This window comes from Callithrix jacchus, chromosome 16, assembly GCF_049354715.1.
Source record: "Callithrix jacchus isolate 240 chromosome 16, calJac240_pri, whole genome shotgun sequence".
In the NCBI taxonomy this organism is placed as follows: domain Eukaryota; kingdom Metazoa; phylum Chordata; class Mammalia; order Primates; family Cebidae; genus Callithrix; species Callithrix jacchus.
In genome coordinates, this window is record NC_133517.1 from 50,941,840 (window position 1) to 50,954,754 (window position 12,915).

At 38.8% G+C, this 12,915-nt stretch overlaps 1 protein-coding gene across 1 annotated transcript in view; it reads right to left on the minus strand.

Moving 5' to 3' along the window:
• HNF4G (hepatocyte nuclear factor 4 gamma) overlaps positions 1-11,480 on the minus strand; it is a 140,736-nt gene extending 129,256 nt beyond the window's left edge. The window contains exon 1 of the mRNA XM_008982803.5: positions 11,416-11,480. The gene's annotated coding sequence lies outside the window, so the exon portion shown is untranslated. The remainder of the gene's footprint in view (positions 1-11,415) is intronic.
• Positions 11,481-12,915: the final 1,435 nt, after the last annotated feature.

Genomic DNA, 12,915 nt, shown 5'->3' on the forward strand with positions numbered 1-12,915 from the left:
ACATGTTGTTTAGTTAAAGATTCCCAGGAATCTTATGAAAGTAGGTGGTAGTCTTCCCAGATTAGAGAGGAGCAAACTAAAGCATAAAGAAGTTAAATAGCTAGGACCTGATAAATGTATCTAAATCAATAAACTTCTGTTCCTAATATACTTATTGCAAGATAGCTAAAGCCATAACACAACTAATCACCCATGGTTTTAAAAACAGAATCACTGGAGTGAACACGCTCTTCCAAACACCCATGAGCTGAAATAAAATTGTTCATGACATTGAAGTGTTTGCGAGTGTGAATCCCGGAGCTTGTACTGCAATCAGAGTTGTTAGGATTTTACCTGAGAAACTCTGAAATAACCTGTTTAATGCATAACTTCAAATACAGAAACTGCCCTTTGTATCTTAAAGGCTATGCATATTTATCTCTTTCAAACAGGACAGAGAAGATCCCACCTTAGATAGTGTCGCTTGGAATGGGTCTGACATCTTGAAACTTGCTAAGCATGAAGGGTGCTTTGCTGTGTTTTTCTTTGCACTGATTCAAGAGAAGTACCCAGTTTAGCAGACTCTCGATTATTGTTTGTGTACATTCAACGCTTCTTACTAAACCTCACCATTTATAAATAAAACTGTTTCATAAATGCCTCTAGGAGGACCTGAACCAAGCAGAGTACAAAAGCCTCAAATAAATACTTAAACTGTTTCTCCCAAATGCAAACACTGTACCTGCCTTGCTTTGGAGTTCAGCTTACTATGGCATCGTTAACTTCTGATAGCTTCAGGGACACCAACACGCAGGCCCACAGAACTTCCCTTGGCTGCTATTTAATCAAAACACTATCATTTACTCAAAGGCCATGATGGGAAAATAGTGGTTTGTACCTAAGTAGCAGACAGAAATAATTTTTTTAAAACAAGAGACTTATCACTAAGTTATTCATTAAAGAGTCTTCTTTCTATATATTCAGTGACTCCAGATATCATCCTCTAGCCATATCAGTTTTGCCATTTGTCCTAGCCAGAGAGACTTGTCAAAAGGGGACTATACTAAGCCTAACAGTGAGGAAAGTATGGATGAGGATGGGTATTAAGAGAAAAGAAAGTTTTCTACAAGTAAACATAAATGGTTTTGTTTCTAGATGTTTGAAATAAGTTGATGTGATTAATAGTCAAAAACAAATATATGCATAGACTGTAAGGAAGATTTAAAACATCATAGCTTCTAACAAGACATAATCATTTTATGGCTGCTCTATTATTACTGGCTGAACTATGTGGCCCTCCCCAAATCACATGTTAAAATCTTAACCCCCAGTAGTACCTCAGAAAGAAATAGCTAAGGTAAGATTAAGTTATGTCGGTGGGCCCTAATACAGTATGACTGGTATCCTTATGAAAGGGGATTAGGACACAGATGACACACCAATCTAGGAAGCAGCCATCTGCAAGCCAAGGAGAAGGGCTTCAGAAGACACCAAGCCTGCTGAAACCTTGATCTTAAATGTCCAGCCTCCAGAACTGTGAAAAGATAAATATCTGTTATTTGAGCCGCCCAGTATGTGGAATTACATTATGGTGGCCCTAGCAAACTAACACTTCTACTTAAAATGTGTGTGTGTGTGTGTGTGTGTGTGTGTGTTTGCGTGTAGTTCCATCCTATTGTGTAATTCAATTCTATTTTTTAAAAGGTGATATGCAATCTCTTTGTCATGCATATTTTTATAGAAATGAATTTATATTATTCTAGATTACATTAATTTCCCATATTTTGGTCCCATTTTTTTCTTTTATTAAAATAATCTTCATTAGTTTTGATAGTTATCACCATTTTGCTCTTTGTTTTAAATTGACAAGTTGTTCAAGGAATAGTACTTTAAAGTATAAGAATGGCACTAATGATAGATAATGGAAAATACAGCAAATGATTAAGAATGGTTAAGTTCTTTAATTCAATTAAACTTAGAATGAAGTATTTCATATATTTACAATCTAAATACACATGTGTTAATATTCTGATGTATGTTATTAATGGATGTTATTTATGCATAAATAATATAGAGATATATATGCGCAAATGTGTATTTAATATATATGCTCTGTGTGTGTGTGTGTGTGTGTGTGCATGTGCACGTGTGAGTTTCTATGTATGTATGTATATTAGTATCCTGGCATAAGTGATTTGTATATTACAACACTTACCATAATCCAGCTTCAGTGAGACTTGTAGTTATTTTCCCAGCTAGTTTGCCAGTTCCTAAACTTCAAGGATTTTATTTTTAAGTCAATTGAGCCACAGCATGTTTTGCAAATAAAATCCGTTCAAAATTTCTTGTCTAATTGAATTGCAACCCTTTTTAACAAAGGATACATTTTTATCATAGCTACTTCTTTCAAAGAAATGTTAGTTCAATTTTACAAATGAAATGTCAGATTTTGGACTATGTATAAGAAAAAAATATGTGCTTTATATAGTAGAAAACCACAATGTTATCCAAAATTGTTTTGGGTTTTAATAATAAAACTACATGCTATGTAGGCATACTATTTATTCTCCATTACAACTTGAGTATGTACGGCAGCTTGAGGACATAAATCAAAAATATTCTCTATACACAACAATTACTTTGCAAATTATAAAAGTTTTAGCATTCTCGAATCTATGAATAAATAGAAGAAAAATATGACCATTAAAATTCATAAGCCACATGGCAATGGAGAATAATTCAATATATATTCCATGTGCTAGGTACAAATATACCCAAGTTTCCTATTTAATATACCCAAAATGAGGATAGTTTCAGGTAGCAGGATTCTTTGTCTAGAAAGGAAGTGTCCCACTAAATTAAGAAGAAAAGAAAAATTAGCTTTTAAAGCACTCCATTTCTTTTAAATTGTAAGCCTCATTTCCCAAGAAGTTTTACTAAGTAATTACCAATCATGAAACTTTCTAAACTAATACTTATTTGTGATTTTTGAAGAGAAGACAGTAAAGCATACACATTTCTAATTAACTAATCAAAATGTATTGTGCAAAACTAGATAAAATTCAATATCATAAGCACCAGGTTCTATCTGATCAAACATCTATTATGATTTTTATTCCTGATTTCACGAATTAGTTTCAATTAAAATACCAAGTTCGGGGTTTTACAAAATCTAACATGTCTCAGAAGGTCAATCGTCCTTTGTTCATTTATACATAAAATATCAGTTAAATTATTTTCACCTAACAGATGCTCAAATTGAATCCAGTGAAATCATTGATATGCTTCATGTAAATAATTGATGGAACACAAAGAAAGAGAAAAACAAAATTACTTTATTTCATTTTTAGTTTTAGAAGACACTGTAAAAACTGAAATGAGATTAGTAGCATAAGGCCTTAGTGTTAAAGTTATTATAAGAAGAAACTGGACTCTGGAGACAAATGTCCTTGGTTCATATTTAATGCCTACACTAGTTTAGTCTCTACTGGGTATTCATAACATCTCCTTGACTCAGTTTCCTCAGCAGCATAGTAGAGATAACAATAGCTTATATCTTAGAGAGTTATTGAAATAATTAAAGAATTTAATATATGTGAAGCACTTAGTGTCTAGCACACACAAACTGAATAAATGTTAACTCCCAGTAATCCCAGCTATTCGGAAGGCTAAGGCAAGAGGATGGTTTGTGGCCAGGAGTTTGAGGCTACAGTGAGCTATGATTGCACCACTGGGCTTCAGCCTGGGTGACAGAGACACTCATCTATAAAAAATAAAAATAAGAGAATGCTGACTAGTCACAGCATTGTGTGTGTGTGTGTGTGTGTGCATGTGTGTGTGCTCACATGTGTGTACCAAACATACAGAAATCAGAATAAATATATAGAAATAGTAACAAAATAAAGAAGAGTCAAGATAGCAAGCAATCACAATATTTATCAAGTACATCTGCCTTTTACCAGACTCTATGCTGAGCACTTTAAATGCCATCTTATTAATGTCTCACAATGTACTGTGAACTGAGCAGACAGAGCTCAGAGAAGTTTGCTAACATGCTCAAAGCTTTGGGCTTGAATCAACTATATTTAGCTCCAAAGCTGGCAAGTGTTTCTCATCACCCCAAATGAATTAAGTATTATGAACATAAACAGACTGATTTTGCAAATGTATTTTTTAAAAAGCTCGGGCCTTCTAGGTTAATCTGTGAGAAAGTGGCAGATCCAGTGCGAAGTCTACATAGACATGCTGCACAATACTTGAACAGTTCTTAAAGTGATTTTGAAATGATCACACAAATGATATACAAGTAACATACAGTAATGTTTATGAACATATTAAGCATAATTACTTTTTAAATCAGTTTTACCTTCCTTATAAGGGTACAGTATTTTAATATGGAGAAGCCACACACTTGCAAGTAGATTTCAATTTCTCTGGATTATAATCTACAGTTACTTCACCCTAAAAAGAAGCTATAGGAGTTTAAAAATGGGTGAAAATTTTGAAAACAGAGCAAATCAGCACATTTCAGAACTTCCAAGTGAGTTCAAAAAACTAGAGGAAAATATTAAAATTCCCAAGTCATGAGCCTGTTCAGCAGTAATTTTTATTCATGTTTCAGAAGCTGATCTGAGGTTCGAATTGCATGACAGTGGCATGGAGAAAAAAGTCAAGCCAGAGCCCTGAGCAAGACAATGAAAACAAAATACACTGAACAAAAGGAATATGTCTGAAAAAGTAAATTCTTTGAATTCCCATGAGAAACTAAAATAATAAAATTAAAAATAAAGAACTTGATCACATTATTTTTTCTTAACAAATTATCACATATAGTTTTACTTTATTTATCTAGAGTCAGGTAAAAATAAAGGACAACTAAAAGAAAATTCACAGAACCTAAAATGTCTTCTGAGATTCTGGAGTTTTTGTGAATCATTCTATAATAACCGTGAATTGCCATTTTTAAAGTATAGCTATACACCCCAACTTTTATCAGAGCCTGTTGTACCACCTGCCAGAGCTCAACAGGACACTGTTCCCTGCCCTACTGGGAAAGTGCCCTCCTCAGCCCTTGCAGACCAATCTAGCTGTCATTCTTTCCTCATACTCCATTAAATTCACACATACATGTCCCCATGCACATGCACACATGCACATACTGACATTGGCTTAAAACCCAAAAACCTATATTTAATACTGATTACACATGGTTCCAAGTCTCTGTGCTTTCACATAGTTGTCACAGTACTTAAATAAACTAATGTAGGGGGAAACACTATAGACTGTGTATATAAAAGAATTCTATAAACTGTAATGCTCAACTCAGTGTCAATATTGTTACTGTATTGATATTTATTAGTATTACTGTTCACAAAAAGAGTCTAAATTCCATAGCATGACACAAAGAGGTCTTTACATTCAGGTTAATCTCTGTTTTTGTAAATTCATTTTCTAACATCTTTTTCTATTTTACTATATATTGAGGCCTCATAGGCCCAACTTTTAATTTTTTTCATTTGTACATACTATTTCCATTTATGATTATGATATCCTTTACCTTTTTTCTCTTGGTCAAATCATATCCCTTGTACAAGAATAAATTCATGTGGGGAGAAAAGATTTTCAAAAGCCATATCTTAAAAAGGACTGATGGCCAGGCGCTGTGGCTCAAGCCTGTAATCCCAGCATTTCGGGAGGCTGAGACAGGTGGATCACAAGGTCAAGAGATTAAGACCATTCTGGTCAAAATGGTGAAACCCCGTCTCTACTAAAAATACAAAAAATTAGCTGGGCATGGTGGCACGTACCTGTAATCCCAGCTACTCAGGAGGCTGAGGCAGGAGAATTGCCTGAACCCAGGAGGCGGAGGTTGCGGTGAGCCGAGATCACGCCATTGCACTCCAGCCTGGGTAACCAAAGCGAAACCCCATCTCAAAAAAAAAAAAAAAGAAAAGAAAACAAAGGACTGATATATATAATATATATAGAACTCTTCTAACTTGATAATGAAAAAAAATTAAGTTTTTAAAAGAGGGGGGCTGCATAGGATTTGAACAAAACTTCACCAAAGAAAATCATTTATGTTACATAAGCTCATGGAAAGATGTTCAGAAACATTAGTCATTAGGGAAATATAAATTAAAATCACAATGAAATATCTCATAACTTTTATAATGTCTAAAATTAGAAGAGTGACCATACCACGTGTTGGTTAGGATGTAAAGAAACTGGAACTCTCAAGCCTCACTGGTGGGGATGTAAAATGGGACAACTACTCTGGAAACCAGACTGACAATTTCTTGCTTATGACCCAGCCATTCTCTTCCTAGGTAATCATATGAGACAAATGTAAGCAAACACACCAAGACTTGATACCAGAAAGTTTATAGCAACGTTATTTGTAACAGCCAAAAACTGGAAGCAAGCTAAATGTTCATCAACAAGTAAATAGATAAGCAAATTGCAGAATATCTATATAACATTATGCTATTTAGCAAAAAAAAAATAATAATTTAAGAACTATTGGTACATGCAACCAAATAAATGCATCTTAAAATAATTACACCAAGTAAAATATGCCAGACACAAAATAATACTGCATGATCCCACGGATATCACATTCTAGAAAATGCAAAGGAATTTACAGGGGCAGAAAGTAGATTAATGGTTGCTTTGGGACATGGGAGGAGGAGATGGGAAGGAACAAGAGAAAGAGTGTATAAACGAGGTTTAAAAAAAATCTTTGGAGGTGTTGGCTGTATTCCCTATCTTTACTGTGGTGATTTCATGGGTATACACCTATATCAAAACTTCTCAAACTGTACACTTTAAATATATGCAGTTTATGGTATGTCAATTATACCTCATAAATCTAGGCGTTTCTCCCCCAAAGGAATAAACTCATGATCCATACAATAAGATGAAAGAATCTCAAAATAATTATGCTAAATTAAAAAAATAGTAAGACATAAAAGGGTACATACTATATGATTCCATTTATATATTATTCTGGAAAAGGCAACATTAATGACAAAAATCAGATCGGTGGTTGCCTATGGAGTAGTGGAGAGGGATAATTACAAAAGAGCACAGGGAATTTGAGGGGGTTGGGTGCAGAAATGTTCTTTATCTTCATTGTGGTAGTGGTTGCAAAACTACATACCTTTGTCAAAACTCACTGAAACACATGCATTAAAAGGGATTTTACTTAATGCAGATTATATTTCAATAAACCTAACTTAAAAATAAATAATTTACATGGATCTCTTATTTAACATACTCCAGGTAAAGTGAGTGGGCCTTTCACTAGGTTTTTATAATACTTCCCCAGGACTCAACAATTATACTTATCATAGTGAATAATAATTTTTTTATTTTTATTTTTTGAGACAGAGTCTTGCTTTGTCACCCAGGCTAGAGTGTATTGGTATGATCTCTACTCACTGCAACCTCCCCCTCCTGGGTTCAAGCAATTCTCCTGCCTCAGCCTCCCAAGTAGCTGAGATTATAGGCACCTACCACCATGCCCAGCTAATTGTTTTGTGGGGTTTCACCATTGGCCAGGCTGGTTTCAAACTCCTGACCTCAAATGATCCACCTGCCTTGGCTTCCGAAAGTGCTAGGATTACAGGTGTGAGCCACTACGCCCAGCCAATAATTCTTTTTTATAGGTATCCCCAACCAGATTGAAGAACCTTAGGAAAGGATTGTTTCTAAGTCATTGCTGAGAAATACAGAAATGTAGGTCAGTTTCAATCTCTCTCACCCCTTCATCTTACGTATTCTATAGTCCTTCAATTCCGTTTAAATACCTTTGAAACATGTAGATTTTAATCTCTTCTCATCTTCATTGCCACTGGACACTACAGTAGTTCTTACTACTCCCCTCCCCTCCCCTCCCCTCTCCTCCCCTCTCTCCCCTCCCCTCCTCTTCTCTCTTTTCTTCTTTGCCCTCCTCTCCTCTCCTTTCCATCTTTAATTCATCGTGCAACATGCTGGCAGTCAATCTTTAAAAAAATAATCATAACTCAACCTGCTTAAAGATTTTGATGACTTCCCGGTGCCTAGCAGACATCGATCCAATCCGTGTTACCTGTATTCAATATTGTTAGAATCTGGCACAGTGGTCCTTCCCTACTTCATCTCTTGCCACTATTCCAAACTCAGGTGCAATCTCCTCTGCCCCAAAATAGTTTTCTAATTCTTCTCCACTCAGCAAATTCTCATCAGAAGTTCATTAACACTTCCCTGAAATATCTCCAGGCTACTCAAGCCAAATGCATCCTTTGTGCTTCTGTTTTCCATGATATTACACTAATTATAATTATTGTCCTAATATAATCATGTCACCTTATGTTTGTCTTCAAGATAGATTATTGTTTGCAGGTAGTATTTATATTTGTATTCCAGATACTGTGTATAGACCCTGTAACTTAATTCCTGCTAAAGTAATAGATATTAACTTTATTTGGAACCTATAACTATGATGTCTGAAATAAGCAAATGCAAAAAAAAAATTGTAAAACATAATCTTCAGTTAGCCAAGAGCATAAGCAAAGCACAAGACAGTGTGTAAGCCCAAAGGAGTAAAGATTCAAATTATTTAAAACAGCATATTGTCAGGTCCAGGTGATATCATACTTTTAAATGATATCCTGCTATTAAATAATGATACTTTTAAATGAGATGGTGAAAAACTGCCTAGATTTCTTGACAACTTTTTGTTATCCGGTATAAATATGATTCTTCCATACTGAAATACAGTGTAGGGAGTGTCAAACATTCAACAGATAAAATGGTTGGTTTAAATAATGCAGGAATTTGTCCACATGTACTTTGAGAGTAAGAACTATTTTGTCATTTCACAGCTATGTAATCTGAAGAAACAATTAAGTGACCTGCTCTGGGCTGCACAACTGACAGGGGGCAGAACTGAGATCAGCACACAGGTGGGAATGATTCCAAAGCCAGTGTTCTAGGCATTGAACTATACTTGGTGTGATTTTTCTCTACACTGCTTAGCTGAAGGCTCTAAGAAATTAGGGACTGCCTTTCTTATTCATCTGGTTTATATAATTCCCAACAATGAGGAATCAATTTTTCAACAATCGATTGATAACATTCTAAATAAATCATTATCATCAAGTGTTGGCAAGCATGGTACAATAAATATACTGTGGGTGTTTAGAAAGGCTCTTGGCAATATCTACCAAACATCTCCCTGATGCCAGCAATTTCTTCTCAGAATAAATACACAGCGGTGCCCATGCAAAGATAATGTACATAGATACTCACATCATTGTAATATTTGAAAACTGAAAAATCCAAATGAATATTCTGAGGGATATTGGCTGAAAAACTGTATATATTGACAGATAAGTATTTTAAAATATTAGAGAAAAATAACTTTCAGAATACTAGTATGATATGAACCATTATTCAGATTTTAAAAAAACAAAATTTCTGTGTTATACGTGTGGAGATTAGAGAAACACAAACCCAAACATCAACAGAGGTTACATATACCTGGAGTGGAATGAGGAAGGGAGCTCTTTTCTATTTTACTACAATTTTGATGTTGTTTTCACGAGAAAATATTACCTTCGGAATTCCGATAAATAACCAGAATTAAAAAAAAAAAAAAAAAAAAAAACAAACAAACAAAAAAAACAGGCCAGGAACAGTGGCTCATGCCTATGATCCCACCACTTTTGGGAGGTTGAGGTGGGTGATTACGAGGTCAGGGGTTCGAGACCAGTCTGGGCAGCATGGTGAAACCCCCATCTCTACTAAAAATACAAAAATTGGCCAGGAGCAATGGCGGGCACCTGTAATCTCAGCTACTCCAGAGGCTAAGGCAGGAAAATTGCTTGAACCTGGGATGCCGAGGTTGCAGTGAGCCAAGATCATGCCACTACACTACACTCTAGCCTGGGTGACAGAGCAAGACTCTGTCATGGAGGGGTAGTGGGGAGGGCACTCAAAAACAAATACTTATTATTTGAATGCGGAATTTCTTTTTAATCTTAGCAATCCCCAAAATAAATTTGTGCCGTCCCATATGCCTATAACCCTGATTAAATAATGCAATATATGTGAGATCTTAATAAACACACTTTACTAAAAGGGTTGAACTTTCATAAAGCATGTTGGAAAGTTTTCCTTATTTATAGGACCATAAATGGAGCTTAGGAGAAATAGGAAAAAAGACAAATGGCTCTCAGTTTTCCACTCCATTTTGAAAAGTGAAAAATGAGCAGTTTACCACCATTCACCACAACCTCCCTCTCCTCACCATGCCTTCAAATGATACCAGGAAAGAGTCCAACACTACTTGGTCACCTACTTCAACCATACAGCAGATCAGGTGGCCTGAGTGAGAGTGTGTACAAGACATTAAAAGAGAGGGAGTGGTGGTGAGGAGGTGGGGACAGGAGGATTCCTGTGGAAAAACTGTGACAGCTAGACAGGAATAATGGTTTAATGACGAATAACTGCTTCTAAAGGGAGAGGAGAAACCTGTAAAACGAACAGGAAAGCAAAAGAAACTAACAAAAACAAAACCAGGAAATGCTGCTATCCATGAGTGTTTAGTTTCCAGGACATCCCATTCACTTTTGAGCTTCTGAATTCTGTATTCTCTTGCCCTTGCCCTCAAGTGAAAACTCAACCTGATTGTTTTGCTTGTTGGAGCAGTGCTTTGACTCAGTTCCCAGCAAGCCTCATAAGCACAGATCATCAAGTATGAAGCACATATATTCCATTCTAAGATCTTACCACGTGCTGGCTTATTTCAGTTAGACACAGAACGGTTATTGCTTAACTGGCACGTTGTTAACTAACCTTCCAAAGGGCATTTCATCCCAAAGTTAGCTAGGAAGTTCTCAATCCTGTATTTAAAATATCCTCCAACGGCATCACCGGCAGATACCCACTCCCAAAATGTGTCCGTGAGACGATTGGAAGCTGAGACTTGAGCAAAGGCCCTGGGGTGATGCTGCAGAACCAAGCACCTCCCCCACAGACCTCCAGGGTTCAGGAACATCCGCATGTCCTGGGCTTGTCCCAGGCCACAGAAGTACTTCCACCGAAGCCCCCCAGAGACCTGGGAATCACATGACTTGCTATAGCCACCAAAGCTTTCTCTGCACTCAAACAAATACAACTTTTTTCTTTCTTTCTTTTCCCGGGTAAAGAACTGGCACCTTTCCCCCGCTCCCTCCACACCCCGCTGCCCCACCTCCAGCGCCTTCTTGCCTCCAGCGCAGGCTGGGCGAGGCCTCGGGATATCTGCTTTCAACACTGCCTGGCCTAGGGGTCCCAGGGTTCAGCCCTCCTTGAGCCGCCCGAGGGGAACCGAGGCTCCTCCTGCCCGGCAGTCGCCGGGGCAGTGCACTGCGGCCAGCCCGGGCCCCGGGCGGCGGCGGAGAAACTTACCTGCGCGGGCCGCTCCCGGAGCTCCCTAGTCGCAGTCAGCCGCGCGGCCGCCGCCGCATCTCCCTGCAGCAGGTCCCCCACCCACCCCGCCGCGCTGTCCCGCGCCGCACTTTTCCCAGGCTGGGAAGTTTGCTGAAAGCGAAGAAGTGGGAAGTGGGGGTGGGGCTGGGGGGACCTGGGAGAGGAAGCTTAAGGAGTTTGTTGTTGTTTGTTTGTTTGTTTGTTTTTCCCGATCTCTAGCAAAGATTTTAGACCATATGCTGAGAGAATATTAGCTTTGCTCAATGGCGACAGGGCAGCGCCCTGACTCTCACAGCCCGATCGATTTACTAAACAAACTGAAACGTGGGTGGGGACGTTAAACAGTAACCACCAGACTCAATGAAAACTGAAAGCAGCGAGGCCGCCACCGCCTCGGCTCGCGCATTTCCCGGTTCCCAAGGCCCCAGGGCGACCGGCGATCGGACCAGTAAGTCCCAAGGCCCGGCCTCCGGAGACCGCAGCGGCTCTTCCGGGCCTCCGCGGGGCCGCCAGGCGGTGACTGCAGCCACCACATGCCGGAATCTCCACCTTCCGGGTGAGGCGCACCGCGCCGGACTTCTCGGGGCTGGAGTGGATCGCTGTGCGCCGCTCGCACGCGGGGGAGCCCCAGAAGGTCCGCGCCTGCAGCCCGAGGCCAAGGCGTCGTTCCCGCGACGCGGGCGCAGGCCCCTCCCCCGCCCCGCGTCCCGCCTAGTCTTGGGCGATGTCAACCCTGGCTTTGTGGAAGTGCTTTTGGACACGCGGTGGCAGGGAGAAGCCTGCTGACCCTAGAATGCTGATTTCATCCTGAGCTCATGAGAGAAAAAAGGCTGGAAGTATAATTAAAGGGAGTTAAATGGGTTCCTCGGGGCATCTCTGAAGCCACACCACTAGGGGAAGCCGCGACCTTTTCTTCAAACTGCACCTTGGGTCTCTGGGGTTGTAATCTAAGGACGCTTCTGGCCATCTAGCTCGGCAAGAGTTCTGGGAAGAGGAGGGGGAATGGTTTTCCGTTCCCAGCCACGCCGACTACCTGTGGTTTTAGTCTTTAAGTACCTTTTTACATATGTATTTTGTATTTACATAGGTATTACATAAGTTTTCTTGGAAAACTTCCCTTTCTCCCTCCCATATCCTTCAGCTTTAGACTTGCAGAAGTGGGGCTCAGACTCATCCCAGAAGCGCTGATCTTGATCAGGCATTTGTTCCCCAGCAATCTAGCCAGAGCGCTGGCTTTTAAAAACATCTCAACAATTTAACTTCGTGGTTTCAGGAATGAGTGACTTCAGGTCAAACAAGTAATTAACTTCATGAGATAAATAGTTACTTAATCCGTAAGATTTTTCTTTTCCTACCAGAGGGTTGGCTGATATTTTAAGGCTGTAATAACAATGTCAGGGAGATCAAAGGGCTAGGTGTTTTTTCTTTTTCTTTTTAAATCGGATTTACTAAACTTTCTCAGTTTCCTCCTTCTGAATG